This window comes from Neophocaena asiaeorientalis, unplaced genomic scaffold (genome assembly GCF_003031525.2).
Source record: "Neophocaena asiaeorientalis asiaeorientalis breed wild unplaced genomic scaffold, Neophocaena_asiaeorientalis_V1.1 scaffold87, whole genome shotgun sequence".
In the NCBI taxonomy this organism is placed as follows: Eukaryota; Metazoa; Chordata; class Mammalia; order Artiodactyla; family Phocoenidae; genus Neophocaena; species Neophocaena asiaeorientalis.
Genome location: NW_020175432.1, coordinates 2941157 through 2948346, shown reverse-complemented (window position 1 = coordinate 2948346; position 7190 = coordinate 2941157).

Sequence of the window (7190 nt, the reverse complement as noted above, 5' to 3'; positions counted from 1 at the left end):
ATAAAGCCTCCCACCCCGCACTCTGCTGGCTCTGGAGCCTTCTTCCACCATCGCTTGGGGCTGAGCCAGAGACAGCCTGTGCCTTGTCCAGGGTCACACAGGACCGTGGATATGGCCAAGCCAGGACTAGAGTGGGGGTTGTCTGCTCTCAGGTCACAGCAAACCATCTTTACCAAGGGGGAAACTGAGACCTGGAATAGCGGGGCGTTATGCTCAGGGTCCCTGGTCAGACTCTGGGGGGGTTCACAGCTAGCTATGCTCCTTACCCCACCTCTCTTGACTCTGTTGCCTCATCTGAAATTGGGGACCTTGATGGGACCTAACTGGGGACTCTGCTGAGCCCTCAGTGACCACAGGGGTCTGGCTGTGCAGCAAGAGGACAGGCCCATGTCTGGGCAGCAACATAGCCAGTGCAAAGGCCTTGGAGCAGCATGGAACCTCGTCTGTTCAAAGTTGATAAAGGTGGGTGGTCAGCAGAGCTGGACCCTGCAGGGCCTTGGGGGCTATGGGGAGGGGTTGGGTTTGATTCCAGGAGCTCCATCCCATCTCCTTTTCCCTACAACCCAGGGCTGTTGGAGCTTCTTTCCAAAATGTTGCCCACTGTCACAACCAGGACAGCCAGAGCCAGTGTTTGGGCCTTTATTAACCTGAGTTCCTCTCACTGCTGCTGTCTCTGAGATAGACCACACAAGTGTTCGGCCTGCCCCCATCCCTTACAGTCCAGGAGTAGAAGCAACTGGCCACAGCCACCCAGCAGAAGGTGGCCATCAGGCCTGGAAACTAGATCTTTGCCCTGCTTGCTCCAGGCCTTTGCTGGGCCACCTGGATTACTCTCAGGGCATAAATTGGGGTGGCTTGGACCTGCTTCTCCTCTCCACCATTCAGCCCCCTTAGGTTTCTACCTTGTCCTCAGACAGGAAGGGGGCTCCATGGAAGGTGCTGGGGCGGGGACCATGGGTTGGCCAGGCTCAGGAGACCTGCATCTCAGGCAGGATACCCCCTCTTTCCTCAGTCTCCTTGACTTCAGACTGGGAAGCTGGCCTGAAGGTTGGCCAGCGGGACTGTGGGCCAGCTGGGGTGACTTCCTGGCCTGGGTGTGAGAGTCACCACCGCTGACATTCCTGAGCACTGATTGTATGCTGGCAATGGGGTTAGTCCACTGTTTACCCACAGCAGCCTTGTTCTGTGCCCATCTTTCATGTATTCTGGGGACAAGTCCTTTGTCGTATAGGTATATTGTGAATGTAGTTCCCACTCTGTGGCTCACTTTTCATTTTCTTAATGATGTCCTTCAAAGAGCAGATATTTAAAATTTGATGCAGTCCAATTTGTCAGTTTTTTTCTTCCATTCCATGTGCTTTTTGTTAATATTTGCTGAGCCCAGCTTGTAGAGATTTTCTAGGTTTTCTTTTAAACGTCCTATGGCTTTAGCTTTTGCATTGAGATCTATGAGCCACTTTGAGTTAATTTTTGTATGTGGTGTGAGGTTGGGGTTGAGGTTCATTTTTTTCTTCTTTTAAAATATTAATTAATTAATTTGGCTGTGCTGGGTCTTAATTGCAGCAGACGAGATCTTCGTTGCTGCATGTGGGACCTTTAGTTGCAGCACACAAACTCTTAGTTGCGGGCTTCCCTGGTGGCACAGTGATTGAGAGTCTGCCTGCTAATGCAGGGGACGTGGGTTCGTGCCCCGGTCCGGGAAGATCCCACATGCCACGGAGCGGCTGGGCCTGTGAGCCATGACCGCTGAGCCTGTGCGTCTGGAGCCCGTGCTCCGCAATGGGAGAGACCACAGCAGTGAGAGGCCCGCGTACCGCAAAGAAAAAAAAAAAAAACCTCTTAGTTGCGGCGTGTGGGATCTAGTTCCGTGACCAGGGGTCGAACCTGGGCCCCCTGCATTGGGAGTGCAGAGCCGTAGCCGCTGGAGCACCGGGGAAGTCCCCATTTTTTTCCATGTGGCCATCCAGCTGTTGCAGAAACATCTGTGGGGAAGACTTACTTTTCCCTAGTGAGTTACTGTGGCAGCTTTGTCAAAAGCAACTGACCACACATGTGTCTTTTCTGGACTCTGCTCCATGGTGAGGGTCTCTGTGTCCCCTTGGCAGGTTCCACACTGTCCTGAAGACTGTAGCTTTTTAGTAATGATGGAGTCAGGCTGGGTGTGCCTGACTTTTCTCCATGGTTGCTTTGGTTGTGTCCCATTATTAGCTGAGCAGACTAAGGCCCAGAGAGGAGACAGCTCCTGTCCAGGGTCCCACTACCTGGAAGCAACAGGCAGGATTTGGCCCAGGTCGGCCTGCCTCCAGAGCACATGCTCCACCCACCAGCTGGTTCTGCATCTTACTGCAAGTTAAGGCCAGGAGATGAGAAAGGCCTTGAATGCCATGGCCAGATGTGTGACTTTAATGTGTTCACCCCCTTGGTCATTCCATCCTCGGTAGTCTGAACAGGGTTGGGGTGAGGAGCCAGGGCATCCAGGACGAGGGGCATCGAAGTTGCCCTAAAAGCACAAGGAGGCCTTTGGTGGGTGGCAAACGGTGCTTGCTCCTGGTTCAGGCATAGCATGTGCAAAGGTGTGCTGGCTGGATGGTGCGTGGTATGTTCAGAGGACAACTAGGATGGATTCTTCTTTCACATCAAAACGTATACCAGTGCCTTCTGTGTACCCTGTCTTGGGCGATGACTCAGCCTGAACTTGCCCTCGAGGGGCGCGACTCTCAGTGGGCTGTGAGTTGGAAGTGAACATGGTAGAATGAACTTTGCGTGTGAGAGCTCATGTCTCCCGAGCACTTCAGTGGGATGACCTTTGCATACTTCCATCTCATGTCATCCTTAAAGGACAACTTCCCGGTGGGGAGTGTTGGCTGGGGTCACCCAGTGTGGAATCATCAGTGTCTCTGAATGCTTGTGCTCTATTTCTCCTCCTGGTGGAACTCACCTTTACTCCTCATCATGCAGATGGAGCTGGTTCCCCACCAGCCTTCAGGGGTGGATCTGCAACCCAGGCCTGACCAATCAGAGCATTCTAGCCCCCTGGCCACAGTGATTGGCTCCTGGGTGGTCACGTGACACACAGTGAACTATTAAAGCCTTCTGTGGTACTTCTGCTGGAGCCATGAGGGCACCTGGAGCCCCACCTGCTTTAGAGTGGTAAAGAAATAACTCATCAGGCCTGGGTTGTCCAAACTATGCACATTTAAAGGACTGGCCCTTGACTGGCACCTGGGAGGTCACCTCTAGACTCTTGGAATGTCCTGACTGGTATAAGTGTTTACCTGAGGTCGTGGGCCACACCAGATAGTCCATGCTAACAATATGATTTAGGGTGGGGGCTTTTGGCCACATGGTATCAGTTCAACCTCTGGATGGGCTGGAGACTGAATTTCATCGCATGGGTGGTCAGCCATATCTGCATGACTGACCCCTCCTCCCCAACAAAAACCCTGGACAAGGCTCGGGTGAGCTTCCCTGAATGGCAGTATTCCATGTGTGTTGTCACAGCCATTGCTGGGAAAATTCAGTGCTGTCTGCAACCAGAAGCTTGTGCCTGGTTTCTCTTGGTTTCTGCCTTATGCACCCTTTTCCTTTGCTGATCTTTATCCTTTCGCTGTGATCAACCACAGTCACGAATGTAACAGCTTTTCTGAGTTCTCCTAGTGAATTATCAAACCTGAGGGCGGTCTTGGGGACCCCTGACAACAGATGTCTTTACCCCCATCCCGAGAAGAGCTGTGAGCGCCCCCCTACCCATTGCACAAATGAGTCCTGAGGCCCCAAAAGGTAGACTTGCTGGCTCTGAGGTGCCCAGCTAAGGGAGCACCGGAGCAGGCTGCTTGCTGGCCACCCCACCATGCAAAGGGGCCAGCTCCAAACTGAGTGTTCTCATGGATCATCACGTTCCCTTTGCTGCAAAATTGTTTGCTTCAAAATCCCAAAGGTCCATTTGCTCTGACTTAGCATCTCAAGTTTCAGGAAGTTCTGGGACAGATGTGCAGAGATGTGTCTCTAAGGGCTGTGCGTTGCAGAAGTTTTAAGGAGTTTCTAAGATTTCTCATCCTGTGTCATCCCCGGTCTGGAAATGTGTTAGACCTCACTCCCATGATTGTGTTGTTATTGGGCACAGTTTACCTTAAGATAACCTGGGTGGGCCTGACCCTGCTGGTTGTAGAAGAGGAAGTCAGAGGGATTCAACGTGAGGGAGGTCTCTATTGCTGAGATGGAGGGGGCCACGTGGCCAGCGCCTGAGAGTGGCCCCCAGCTGACAGCAAGGAAGTGGGGACCTCAGTCCTACGACCACCAAAAAATGAGTTCTGCCAACAACCTGAAGGAGTTTGAACACAGATCCTTCTCCAGTTGAGCCTCTGGATGAGGACACAGTCAAGCCAATACCTTGATTACAGCATCATGAGACCCTGAGCAGAGAACCAGTTAAAACATACTAGACTTATGACTCACAGAAACTGTGAGATAATAAATGTTCCTTATATTGAGTCACTAAGTTTGAGATACTTTGTTACACAGCAATAGGCAGCAATAGCAAACTAATACATATATTAGCGATAGCCAACTAATGAATAGTGGGTGTTCATCCCAGTGCGGTTTAAAAACCCACAAACTGCAAAGAACATAAATGTCTAACGGAAAGAGGTTATGTACATAAACTCTTGTAAACCCGTTAATAATAATAACAATTTCCATGACGATGCCATTTGCCTTTGGTCTAGGGCCAGGCTCTTGGGTAAATGCTGTTGTTATCCCTATTTTATGGATGAGCAAAATGAGGAACAGAGAGGGTGAGACACATCCAAGGCTACAAGGGGTGAGGGTCAGGCTAGGGTCACTGTTCCCATCACAGAGCTAGACCTTTTTCAATGGGCTTGTTAAGTGGAATGTATGTTGAGAGGCTACTCAAGGTGATCAACTGGCTTCCAATTTCTTGGGTGACCTAGTTCTTAAAGGCTTTTGGAGAGCATGCCAATGCCTGATGATTTCCTCCATTATCATTTCAGGGGTCCTGTTGGGAGCCACTGGGGCATTCAGTGTAAAGTGGAGAAAAATCAATACTTGTTACCAAGCACTACAGCCCATGGTTGCATTGTTCCTAAGTCTTTTAACTTCTCTAAGCGCTCAGTTTCCTCATCTGGCAGATGGGACCAAGCCACTGTATCCACCCCGAAAGGCAGTTGTGGGTGCCAGACACTGAGCACAGAGCCTTGTGTGTTTTAAACACTCTACGTGGGGTGACTCTTACTAGTACTGTTGTCTGTTTCTCAGATGAATCCACTTACACTCAGAGAGGGGAAGTGCCTTTCCCAATGTCACACAGCAAGCTGGTCAGCACTTAGAGCTGGCTCCTCCCATGTTCTACTCCATTCAGCAGTCTGGCTGTCTCTCCCCTCCCCATCCTCTTAACTCCAGACTGCCTGCTCCACAGCTACCCTTCTTGCCCTTCTGTGGCCCTTCTAGGGGCAGTGCAGCCCTGGCCTGCTCCAATATTTTCCTGGCCCAGCCTCCGGATACGCAGTTGGCCACAGCAGTGGGTAAATGGGTCAGCGTGTCTGAGCAAGTGCTCGCATGTTGGTGGTAGGATGATCTGATCCTAGGTGAAGGGTGGAGGATCCCAGAGCTTTGGCCCTGAGCTCAGACAGGCTGGAGTTGGAATCTCTGCAGCAGTATGTAAGACCTTCCAGATTCTCCGAGCCTCGCTCTCCTCATCCCTGAAATGGGCTGATAGCTGTGTTGTGAGGATTAAATGAGATCACTTATTAATTCAACACATATTTCCTGAGCACCTACTCTGTGCTAGGCCCTGTGCTGGGGTTGTTCAATGAGGAAATACAGAAAGGGACCCAGGTACCAGAGGCAGGATGAAGGGTAATCAGGAGGGCTCTGGATCAGAAAGATCCAAGTTCAAAGTTCCAAGCAGCCCATTCACTGGTAGGGTGAATATCGTCACATGTTGCCTAACCCTTTTGAGCCTCAGTTTCTCCATTTGTAAATGGAGATATTAATGAGAGGTATGGAAAAAGGTTTCACAGAATCTAGCATTGCCTTTAGGGTCAGCAGTTCATGATCGGGGGTAAAGAGATGGTAGTGCCAGCCTGGCACTGGTGGGCAGAACTAATGAGACCACCTGGGTAGAGACATACACCTTCACCTTCCTGTCTTGCCTCAAAATATTCATTCTATGACCACCGTAAATTAGATTCAAGCGAGAAGGAAAACAACTCAGGAACTTTTTGCAGGTCAGAAGACCCAGGAGCCCAGGAGGAGCTTTCCTGGGCAAGCCAGAGCTGGTCTTCAGCTTTAGTTTCCCCACATGTAAAACAAGAAATTGATAAAATGGCGCAGTTCCTGTGAAAAACAGTTTGGCAGTTTCTCAGAAGGTTAAACATAGAATTACCATATGACTTAGCAATTTCATTCCCAGGTATAGATCCAAGAGAAGGGAAAACATCTGTCCACACAAAACCATGGACATAAATGTTCACAGCAGCACTATTCGTAATAGTGAAAAAGTGGAAACAACCCACATGTCCATCAGTGGATGAATGGATAAACAAAATGTGGTTTATCCACACAATGGAATATTATTCAGTCATAAAAAGGGATGAAGCATTGATACAGGTAACAGCATGGACTAACCTTGAAGCCATCATGCTGAGTGAAAGAAGCCAGTCACAGAAGGTCACATATTGTATGATTCCATTAATACGAAATGTCTAGAAAAAGCAAATTCATAGATAAAGTAGCTTAGTGGTTGCTAGGGCCTGGGGAGGGGGGTGAGGAATAACCTGCTTAGTGGGTATAGGGTTTCCTTTAGGGGTGATGAAAATGTTCTGGAACTAGATAGTGGTAGTGACTGCACAGCACTGTGAATGTACTAAATGCCACAGTATTATACACTTTAAATGGGTTAATTTTATATGTGAAATGTTTTTTTTAATAGGAGAACTGGACAACCACCATCTCTCAGGGCCTGTGGGGATGTAGGATTTTATTCTATTAAAAGTCTACTCTTGGGACTTCCATGGTGGTCCAGTGGGTAAGACTCCGCGCTCCCAATGCAGGGGGCCCAGGTTCAATCCCTGGTGGGGGAACTAGATCCCACACGCATGCCGCAACTAAGGCCCAGCGCAGCCAAAATAAATAAATAAATATTAAAAAAAAAAAAAAAGTCTAGTCTTATT